Genomic DNA, 11,971 nt, shown 5'->3' on the forward strand with positions numbered 1-11,971 from the left:
ACATCGATGTACTGTGGAGACCTCACGCCCCACGTGTTGAGCAATTCGGCGGTACGTCCACCCGGCCTCCCGCATGCCCACTGTACGCCCTCGCTCAAAGTCCGTCAACTGCACATACGGTTCACGTCCACGCTGTCGCGGCATGCTACCAGTGTTAAAGACTGCGATGGAGCTCCGTATGCCACGGCAAACTGGCTGACACTGACGGCGGCGGTGCACAAATGCTGCGCAGCTAGCGCCATTCGACGGCCAACACCGCGGTTCCTGGTGTGTCCGCTGTGCCGTGCGTGTGATCATTGCTTGTACAGCCCTCTCGCAGTGTCCGGAGCAAGTATGGTGGGTCTGACACACCGGTGTCAATGTGTTCTTTTTTCCATTTCCAGGAGTGTATGTTCCAAAATGCAGCTGCATATCGACGCTAATGATATGGGCCTGCAATTTAATGGATTACTCCTACTACCTTTCTTGAATATTGGTGTGATCTGTGTTACTTTCCAGTCTTTGGGTACTGATCTTTCGTCGAGTGAACGACTGTATATGATTGTTAAGCATGGAGCTATTGTTATCAGCATAATTTGAAGGGAACCTAACCGGTATACAATCTCGACTGGTACCAAAGACCTTGTAAAAAATAACTGGACCCACTGATGGCGCTGCAGTCCCGGGATAATTTGAACCTTCGGCTGGACGCCATTATAGTGGTTGTAGTCTGATGTGTTGTGTGGTATTGTTGTTTATGAAGACCCTGATTCAACGTTGTATATTTGTTGGGGCGTACATACAGTATTTGTTACTCGTAATTATATTGTCTGTACGTTCCAATCAAAAGAAGTACAATGGTGAAGAGCTGTACAGCGATTAATTGTACAAATAAATTCGAGAAAGGAACGACTATTACATTTCACAGATATGTGAATATTTTAAGTTGTTTTGTATGTCAGTGCACTTGCTTAATAAATGTTTTTGTAACACAGTATTAGCATAATGTCTGTGCAACTATTTGCAGGTTTCCTTTCTCAAAACCACAGCTCTTACAAAAATGGTTACACGCTGTCAGCAGGCAAGATTTCCGACCGACAGAATACCATTTTATATGTTCTGATCATTTTGAAGAAAGTTGGCTGATCGGTAGTGTTTTCATGGTTTAGATTAGGCTGAAGCTTGATAATTTGGTCGTGAGTGGCCAAAGCACTATGTCATATGTAACGCACTTCTCGTCATAAAATCTAAAGCAAGGTAGAGTCATAAAATATCTATTAATATAGTGGGCAAATCTTCGAGTATTTTGATGCATTTTGCGTACATCTATCGTTAATGAACTACGAAAAATGCTAGGGGTCCAGTAGATAACTTTTAGCTACGGCAGATTCCATGTAGTACGTAAGATAAATTCATAAACAGTGACTAGTTGCTGTTTGTTCATAAATTAAAAAGTATATTGTAGTAACGTATTTAAATGAGGCATTATGTTTGCGACCTAACTCAAGGGAAGGCATTTTATAACCAAAAGCGATGTATAAACATTCGAACTCCGTGCGTCAGTTTACCACTCTAATGGCCGCCGCCCAGCTATTCAATTTGTCCGCTCTTCACAGTCGACCACTCGTGCGGTTGTGGGGGCCTGACTGGGAACACTTGCTTTGGTTAAGTGATTTAAGTTGCTTCAGTACTCCGAGGATATCTACTTGTACGTTACTAATGGTGACAGCTCTTTCTGATTCGAATACAGGAATATTTACTTAGTTTTCTTTGCTTAAGGAATTTCGGGAGGCTGTGTTTAGTAACTCTCCTTTAGCGGCACTGTCTTCGATAGTACCTCCACTGCTATCGCGCAGAGAAGGCATTGATCGTATGTTGTCGCCAGCTTTCTTCACATACGACCTGAATATCTTTGGATTTTCTGCCAGCTTTCGAGACAAAAAGTTTCGAGATGGTAGGAGACGGCAGGTGCCACACTAGCAGCGGAGAGTACACACACACACATAGACAGTGTGTTTGGAGGACGCGGAAAACAGTGGAGTCGTTAGTAATGTGGAAACGGAGCAAGTTATGTTACGTCCAAAAGGCCATTGTGGTATCGATAGCTACGATGCCACGGCGTAGGTGCAAGTTCTTAGGTTGGCACTACGACACCGACACCGACGACAGCGCCCTCTAGCCGGCGCTGTGCAGCTCTACGAGCGCCGCTCCGGATTCAGCCCATTTGATGCCGAGCAGACGACCAAGCAACATTGTTTACATTAGTGGGCGAGCCACTACAGATTTTGCCTTTGTAACGTCTAGCCGCTGTTAGATTTGATGGGTGAACGGCTTCGCACCTACCTGCTCATCTGTACGCAAAGTTAAGTAAAAGAGTTATAACCTAATTGCAGTACCGAGTGTTCTACCTCACCTCCTCCTCCTAGCTTCCTACATTCGGCCTACACTTCAGTTTTCAGGAGCAGACCCACGCGCCGCCTTCCAGGCGCGATACAAAAGCCATACTCATTGACTTTGGGGCAAGGGAGGAAGACTCTCCGAAACAGATAAGTTTGTAAACAGTTGGCGTGCCGCCGCAGCTAAAGTATACCGCTATTCAAAACCAGCACCGAGACAACTGTGGTTCAACATAGGCCATTGATAACAGGGGCGAATGGCTTTCCGACGTGCAGTTGTTGAACAACTGACCGTCCAGATGAGCCGAGAGACCACCAACATCATCTCCCCAACGACCGTTCAATAAACGTTGCGGCGTATAGGCTTTCGCAGCAGGCGCCTGGTTCATGCACCCATGCTGACTGTGTCAGCGGCGGAAGCTGGAATCTGCAGCCAGCATCGCAAATGGACGTCCACTGCACGCCGACAGGTGGCGTAATCAGATCAGTCACTTTTATGCTGCATCGAACAGATGGCCGTTGGCGTGTGCGTCTGAAAGCAAACAGGGAGGGAGCGTTACAGGGTGCGGTGAAGAGTAGTAGGACAGACCGACGGAGGAGAATATCAAATCAAACACCTTTCAGCCGTCTATTTTGCAGACTCATTTTATTTGGCTAGCAATCTTCAGGCTCCTGACCGAAACGTAAGAAGATTCTACCTCGGTTCTGATCAAAACTGGGGTCAGCAATACTGGTATTAGTAGATTTTTGCTATAGCGATCACTTCCACCATCACTTGCGGACTGTACACGACATACAGTCGGCAGGTGATTGTTGACGAGATCGTTAAAGCAAAAATTTACTAATACTAGTATTGCTGACGCCAACGGCCTTGCCGCAGTGGTAACACCGGTTCCCGTCAGATCACCGAAGTTAAGCGCTGTCGGGCTGGGCTAGCACATGGATGGGTGACCATCCGGTCTGCTGAGCGCTGTCTTCAAGTGGGGTGCACTCAGCCCTTGTGAGGCAATCTGAGGAGCTACTTGATTGAGAAGTAGCGGCTCTGGTCTCGGAAACTGACATACGGCCGGGAGAGCGGTGTGCTGACCACACGGCCCTCCATATCCGCATCCAGTGACGCCTATGGTCTGAGGATGACATGGCGGCCGGTCGGTAGCGTTGGGCCTTCATGGCCTGTTCGGGAGGAGTGTATTGCTGACACCAGTTTTCACAAGAACCGAGGTAGAATCTTCTTACACGTCGGTTAAGGGCCTGAAGATGACGTAGTAAAACTCTGAAACTGGTATCCAAATAAAACAAGTTTAGAAACTAGACGGCTGAAAGGTGTTTAATTTGACGTCCTGTATCTAACAGTCGGTCCGTAGCTCGTGGTCTTGCGGTAGCATTCTTGCTTCCCGTGCACGGGGTCCCGGGTTCGATTACCGGCGGGGTTAGGGATTTTCCCTGCCTCGAGACGACTGGGTGTTGTGTCGTCTCCATCATCATTCATCCCCATTACGGTCGGAGGAAGGCAAGGATCTTGCCTAGTCGGCGGTGCGGGTCTCGCGCATCGTCCCCTATGCTCCTCGGAGTATGGGACCTCATCATCATCATCATCATCATCATCGAACAGTCGAGTCCCGCAGCCGTCTCTAAAAAGACGGACATACAGCGACGGAGGAGAGGTCGACCCGGCTGGGCGTGGTGTGTATGTGGGATGGGGTGACTGTTTGGGGGACCGGGGGGGGGGGGGGTGCTTCACGAGCAGAACGCGACCTCCCACAGTTACGTGCGGTCTGTGGAAGATAGGGTGAGCACACAGTTGTGAACCATTGTGAAACAGTGTCGTCACGCGCAGCATGGAACGACTCTACGCCGTGGTCTTTTGCTTCAAATTTGGAAATACGGCCGCGGAAACCTTCGATATGCTCAAGTAGGCCTCCGGGGATGTTTGCCATGAGTAGATTTTTCAGTGGGCGAGCGACAGTGGTTTCCACACAGTTGCCTTCTTCCAAAGTAGAATGCTGTACAAGGAGGTCTCGATAACGTGCAGACTAGGGCGGTTAATACAATATCGACATCTTTTTTGAAAAGGATATCGATATGTATATAGACGATATTTTTTCCCCGTTTTGCGGATATATCCAGATCGAAATGGCAATATTGAGTGCCGATATTTTGATTTTATATTTTGCTGCGTAATTATCGGTAAATATATGAAATTGTTCTTTTGAAATTGTAGTAGAACATTACTTTCACTGTGTGAAGGAGTCTTACTGCTTTTTGAGCTTTCATCACGTTCAGTCTTCCTCTTTGACTGTGTAAAACAGGCCTAGCCGGCCGCTGTGACCGAGCGGTTCCAGGCGCTTCAGCCCGGAACCGAGCTGCTGCTACGGTCGCAGGTTCGAATCCTGGCTCGGGATTGTGTGATGTCCTTAGGTTAGTTAGGTTTAAGTAGTTCTAAGTCTAGGGTACTGATGACATCAGATGTTAAGTCCCATAGTGCTCAGAGCCATTTGAACCAAACAGGCATAGGTGGCACAAAGGAGAAGTCCGATTGCACTAGGGAATTCAATAATAAGATTTCCGATGTGAATAAATAGCACACCAGTTGCGTTAAAAACAATTTTTAACGCAGCTAGTGTGCTGTTTCTCCACATTGGTATTCTTCAGAAACAGTTGCTGAAAAAGGTGAAAAGAATCTAAATGTCAAGATTGGTCTTTGCGGTGGGCGAATACGTGTGAAAGGAAATGTTGACGCAATCGGCGCTCGGTTCTACCAACAGAAAGTGCAACGTTTAACTTCACCACGCTATTTTGGCACTACAACTGTTCGGTCGCTGGCGTTTGGAGAAATGAGAAAATCAGGGAAGTCGACGTGAAGTGTCCCGGACAATTTCGATATGTACGAAACCGAACGACGGACGCATCGGACATCTATTGTGCCACTTATCTGCAGTTACCATTGGTAGCAAAGTAGTTATCGGCAAACGTGAACGTGCATCGTTTCCGTTTCAATTCTTGCTCTAAGGACGATAAGCAGGCAGCTAGCTTGTTGATGTAGAGAACATATGATAATAAATCAATACTTAAATATACGACTCTAAAACTGGCATCATAATTACATTATCGATATATCGGATTTCTGATATTTTTATGAATATCAACAGTCCTAGTGCATACGTCACGACAACTGACAGGCCTTTCGGGTGCATATTTTTATAGGATAGAACGACGTTGATATTTTTTCCGTCGATTAATTAATACTTCTTTTGGATATATCGACGGCCGGTAATATTATATTTTTTAATATCGATATATCGGAGTCCAGATATTTTTATTAATATCGACAGTCGTACTGCAGACATCACGATACAACTGACAGGCCTTTCGGGTGCATTCAAGAACAGACCAAAATAAAGGTGCTCTTATGAATCCAAAACACACAGTTACATACAGTGTAATGGCGCTTCACACACAACATGCGGTTTAATGGCACCCCAAATTCGACAGTGCTGTCTATTCCCTCCACCCTTATAGCGTAACATGTGCCTCGTCATTCTACAGAATACTGCCCAGCCAAAAGCACTCGACTTCGATTAGTACCAAAAACCGAAGAACAAATTCAAAACGCTGCTGCGGATTATGAGGTTTCAGTTGGTGCATAGTCTGGTTCTTGTACGGGGACCATTGTAAAATAGATCGCAAAGCTTTCCGTAATTTTTGACCATGACAGGGACAATTCTCATGGCACTACACGAGCGGCAACTCTACCCAGGGCACGTGTTGCACGATCGTTTATCACAATAGCAACCTCATCAATAACTTGCACTGGGATAGGGCACTTCCTGTTCCAGGTGCCACATCAAAGACACACGTGTTTTCGAATTTCGTCGACAACTTCCTTATAACATTTTATGACATTGGGCCTCTCCTCAAACTTTCATCGGCGATATTCTCTAGTGCAGCACTGTAATTGCTGTTGTTCACAAAAAGCAGTTTCACTAACAGCACACGGTCTCTCTTCTCGATATCCACACTTTTCATTCACATTATGACAGCTTGGATGTCATATCGTCATGCAGTGTACAGCGCCAGATTTGCTCCTCGTGGTCAAAATTGGGACTAATTTTTTCCGGCGTTAATCAGTCCCGCATTAACACATTAGCGTATCTATCAAAATCCGCTGCCATACCTTAATTACAGCAAACGATGGACGACCGTAACTGCATTTTAATTATAACAAACCGTTACGTTCACCTGTAAAAATCTGCTCAATTCTGTAACAACAGACCCTGTTAGTACTGCTTACGTTAAGCTAATTTCAGTGATGATATGTATCGAATGAAAAACAGCCCACAGTAGCACTAATTACGTTTATTTTAAACCTTGACCATGGTTTCTGCTATAATAATATAGCCTTCTTCAGAAGTCATACACTTTTAAAAATGAAGAATGTCTTAGCCCAGCGGCTGCTTCAAGATCAATAAAGTAAAATAACTTCAACAGACATAAGCCTGTTTCGATCATAAGTAAAATTACGTATGGCACCGTATGTCCTCCGCCACTACATCTGTTGTACTCAGTATGTGATATTATTGGATTTCCGACATTTTGCATATGAGAAAAGGACAGCCATCGAGCTGTAGTTTGTAATGATACTAAGCATGACAACGTGAGAGTAAAGAAACGAAATCTGTTTATAACGTGCGCCTATACCAAGACGCGCGGCCAGCGTTTAAAACGTACTTTTAAACACTATGACTCGCTGGGCGCAGATATTTAAAATCATTGCCGCAGCGCTTGATAGCAAGAAGCTGCGAAACAGAAGAAAGAACAATTTATCATTTGTTGGGAAAATTCTAGAGTCTTTATAGTTAGTTGTACTTCTGGTCGTCGATATGTTAACATGTACTTCATTACCTTTTATGTTTGGTCGCCGACTTGTTAAGACGTGTTGTGTAGCACCGCTACAAGTTATATTTCATTTAGTGTGAAAAACCACGTTATCACCAAGGAAAAAAAAAACGCTTTTGTAAACCTTGTGACGATAAAAAATACTTACGCGCACGCCAGGACATTTAATTTTTACACATACAAAAGCAGCGATTGTTGGACTGTCCATGTACGAGAAAAACATAAAAATGTAAGTTTTGTATTCATTGTAAATTTGTTAATGTTTATAGTTTAACGCCTTTGTTCTTTGAGAATATATTGATGCTTCACTGTACAGAAAATCTATGCTTATTCTTTTCTTTAAATTAACCACAAATAATGTTTATGTTTAAATGAAATTTGTTACAGGTTCGCTCTTTATCGCGGTGTCTCGATTGTATTTGGGAGACCATTAATGTGTTCAATTTCCGATCTGACAACTTTTTTACAAAATTTCACTGTTTTGCAGTCATTTCCAATTTTTTTTTATTATTCAAATAGGTCCCTTAGGTAAGTTCATTGAAGAGTCTGATTGCGTGAAAGCAATCCGGGTTAAGAGGTCATTTGAGAAACTATTTTCGCGCAATCAATCCGTACGTCTCCTGAACACAATCGAGAACCGACGCATCGGCGATCATTCATTAATTTTTCTCTCTTTTCAAGTCGTACCAGAAAACGGCCAAGGAGAACTGCCGTGAGTACGCAATCTAGTGTTAAAGGTTGCATTCTTTATCTTGTCGGCAAACATTGCCATAAATTATCATCATCAATGTTATATTTGGTTAAATGTGAAAAGCAAAAAACCTTTTAACGCTAGAAGTTGTAGAGTATGTCCTCCGCCACTACATCTGTTATATACTACAGGCTCATGTCTGTTGAAGTTATTTTACTTTATTGATCTTGAAGCAAGCAGCCGCTGGGCCAAGACATTTTTCATTTTTTAAAAGCTTATGACTTACGAAGAAGGCTATATTATTATAGCAGAAACCATGGTCAAGGTTTAAAATAAACATAATTAGCGCAACTGTGGGCTGTTTTCCATTCGAGACAGTTTCGTAACGATTGTTAGTGTTGCTGCCATGATGAAAATAATGATAATACGCACACTGATCTAAAGACAAATAAGCAGTTTTCTTCTGGCAGCTACTTTATGCTTCGTGTTCGAACATCCTTTCTTGTAAGTGGATGTCTCATGATGCGACGTCCATTAATTACTTGAGGCTCTGTTTTCATTTAAGCTGTATAGGTTTAGGAAAATTTTAGAGATCGGTTATTATAGCTGTATGTGCGTGGGGCAGGGGGCGCGGACGGTGGGAGAGTCTGGAATCGCCGCCGCCGTTTGAGCTACATAGCTGAAGGAAAATTTGCAACATCGATTATTATGGTTGGATGTTATGGGGGTGGGATGGGGTTGGCATTGAGCTATATCGGTTCAGGGGTGTTTCCGATATTGTTGATTGTGCCTGTGTGTTCGAATCGGGGAGAGGTGAGAGGGGGGCCGTGAGGATGTCTGGTATCGCTGTCTTCGTATGACCTGTATAGGTCAAGTGCATTATTAGAATCCAATAGTGTGTTTTATTTCGCCATCTTGAGGAGAAATTATTTTTCGATTGTGAGGTTGTCCTGGAAAAATGTTAGTCTTATTGTCAAATATTGTTTTTCCCCGCCAAAAACTCCCAAATTCCCACTGTTCTCCTGTTAGTTTCATTTCATTACGTGACTGAAACAGTCCGCATATTCTCATGTTTCTTTGCAGCCGTGGTAGTCTATTAGTCGCCGTCTCGAAGGATGTAAGAGGCCTGTTGTTAGCTGTTATCTGTGCTTGTGTAAACTATGCTGTTTATTCCGAATACAGCGTTACATATGAAAAGAGTGCGGGTGGAATCGGCCCTTGCCAGGACAGTAAGGAATAGAGCCACTCAGATGCGGAGTACGGATGCCCTGTTTGGTACAACCCCAGCCACGGAAAAGTCTGACCATACCACTCAAAGAATCATGCCGCATCGTAACATGCTCTTTAAGACTAACACCGACTGAGAGGCCGCACTGCCCAGTCGGTGTTGCTCGCCTTTAGGGGTCTGCAAAATGTATCGATATCACAAAATATCGATATTTTGTTCAGTGTGTTATCGGTATATATCAGGGGTATTTATATTATCGATTATATGGTCTCATATTGGATATCGAAAGCGATATTTTTACTGTCTGTCGTCTCTTGATTTGTAGGTACTATAATTCTCAGCAGATTTCGCGTCCATTCCAACTACTACAGATTTTTGCAGTATGGTAGTGAATGTCTTACAATGGGCTTAATTTTATTTCATATTCAGTGCTATAGAGGAGCACCAGATTTGAAAATGAATGCATCTATACCGCGTATTTACGAAACCTTGTTACTTCCGTGCGTCATTTCTACGATCGCAAATGATAGGTACAAGTGCAAAATCCACACATTTGGTGACGGCACTGTACGAGAAGGTGGAAATTATTACTCCCTGGTCCCAGTTTTGAGGCAGAATGTGCGCTCTCTTTAGCTCCTGAGTGCCTGGATCAAGAAAAGATAGACACACTGTAAAAGTATTGGCGTTTAATGACGAATGGACTCTGTTGTCTTAGATGTTTATGCGCCATTTGACCCGTGTTTTGTCAGAAATTGCTCAAAAACACTTAATACGCCAAGCCTCTTCTGTTTCGTCCAAAAGCGTAGCTTGCTTAGTAAACTCGAGTGTGCTAGATAGCAGAAGCAGACTAACAAGGAAACATATTAAAGGAAGAGTTCCATTAGTATCTGTCGGTGATGATTATTGGTTTCATTCATTAGTTTTTTTATTGTAAATAACTGATTTTACAGCACATTGTGTCTCTTATTGGTTAATGTTGGATACAATAAAGTATTTGTTAATTTTTAAATGATTGTTAATTATTTCTGTGACTTTAATCCATTTATTTTAAATTCCTGGAAATACTGAAAATATCGACCGGTGTACCGAAATATCGATTTGTTTGTCTCGATAACGTCAATACCTTTGTCTCCATAACATCCATCTCTTTCATAAATGACCACAGAATACGTATCGATATTTTTAGAAATTGGCCCATCCCCGCTCATCATAGTATCAGGCGCAAAGTGGTATACAAGAAGGAACCCACCAAATCGTTCACACCTACGGCCTACCCCGTGCCATCTGCAACAAGCTGATCTACCGCAATACTGGGCGACCACTCAGTAATGCGACCAGATCTTACAGCCACATTGCAACAAATGTGAAGGCAACAATAATACAATTTTCGGTCATAATAATTTCCGGCGCCCCCTTCCCTCATACGATGACTATATATTTCGAATCTAAAGCTACAAAGTTACAAACCTTTCAAATGACCAAGGGCGAGTAAACTTATTGATACGTCGCAACACCTACCCGCTACACTGACAAAACCAGAATTTGATGGCCCTCTATTGCTGTCTGTCTCACAGGCAACGCGCTAAAATACTGCCGATTATATCTCAACTCACGTAAATGTAGTCTTTGTAGACTTCACGACAAGTGGCGAAAACAAAAGACAATTTTGTAATAAATCACTCTCTGAATTTGGGCAGATTGATCTGCTTTGGAAGCAAGAGTATTTTGTATAGTATTACCATTTTCAACATCCTTTCTTTATGAAACCGGATTTTCTGCGCTGGCTGCTTTGAATGCAAAATATAGATGTCAACTAAACGTACGAGGGGCTTTCAATGAGTAATGTCGCCAACGGCCTTGCCGCAGTGGTAACACCGGTTCCCTTTAGATCACCGAAGTTAAGCGCTGTCGGGCTGGGCTAGCACGTGGATGGGTGACCATCCTGTCTGCCGAGCGCTGTTGGCAAGCGGGGTGCACTCAGCCCCTGTGAGGCAAACTGAGGAGCTACTTGATTGAGAAGTAGCGGCTCCGGTCTCGTGAACTGACATACGGCCGGGAGAGCGGTGTGCTGACCACATGCCTCTCCATATCCTCATCCAGTGACGCTCTGTGAGATGAGGAAGACACGGCGGCCGGTCGGTACCGTTGGTCCTTCATGGCCTGTTCGGGTGGAGTTTAGATTAGTTCAGCGAGAAAGGTAACACATTTTTTCCTGAAAGCAGGTAGGTTTTATTCACATAATATAACTCCCCACTCTTTTGGCTACAAAACCCTATTTTTCAACATAATTTCTGTTCAGTGCGACGGTTTTACGCCATCTTGGGAGGGCCTGTATGCCTGAATGGTCGACGTCGGAGAGAACGTCTTGCTGCATAAGTAACCGCCCCATCTTCCACGTACTGCTTCCCGGTAAGTGCATCCTTCATTGGACCAAATACACTCCTGGAAACGGAAAAAAAGAACACATTGACACCGGTGTGTCAGACCCACCATACTTGCTCCGGACACTGCGAGAGGGCTGTACAAGCAATAATCACACGTACGGCACAGCGGACACACCAGGAACCGCGGTGTTGGCCGTCGAATGGCGCTAGCTGCGCAGCATTTGTGCACCGCCGCCGTCAGTGTCAGCCAGTTTGCCGTGGCATACGGAGCTCCATCGCAGTCTTTAACACTGGTAGCATGCCGCGACAGCGTGGACGTGAACCGTATGTGCAGTTGACGGACTTTGAGCGAGGGCGTATAGTGGGCATGCGGGAGGCCGGGTGGACGTACCGCCGA

The 11,971-nt window shown here is 44.3% G+C and overlaps 1 pseudogene; it reads left to right on the forward strand.

The window, feature by feature from the left end:
- Nucleotides 1-11,037: 11,037 nt before the first annotated feature.
- LOC126110085 (5S ribosomal RNA) lies at nucleotides 11,038-11,155 on the forward strand (annotated as a pseudogene).
- The last annotated feature ends 816 nt before the right edge of the window (nucleotides 11,156-11,971 follow it).

This window comes from Schistocerca cancellata, chromosome 12, assembly GCF_023864275.1.
Source record: "Schistocerca cancellata isolate TAMUIC-IGC-003103 chromosome 12, iqSchCanc2.1, whole genome shotgun sequence".
In the NCBI taxonomy this organism is placed as follows: domain Eukaryota; kingdom Metazoa; phylum Arthropoda; class Insecta; order Orthoptera; family Acrididae; genus Schistocerca; species Schistocerca cancellata.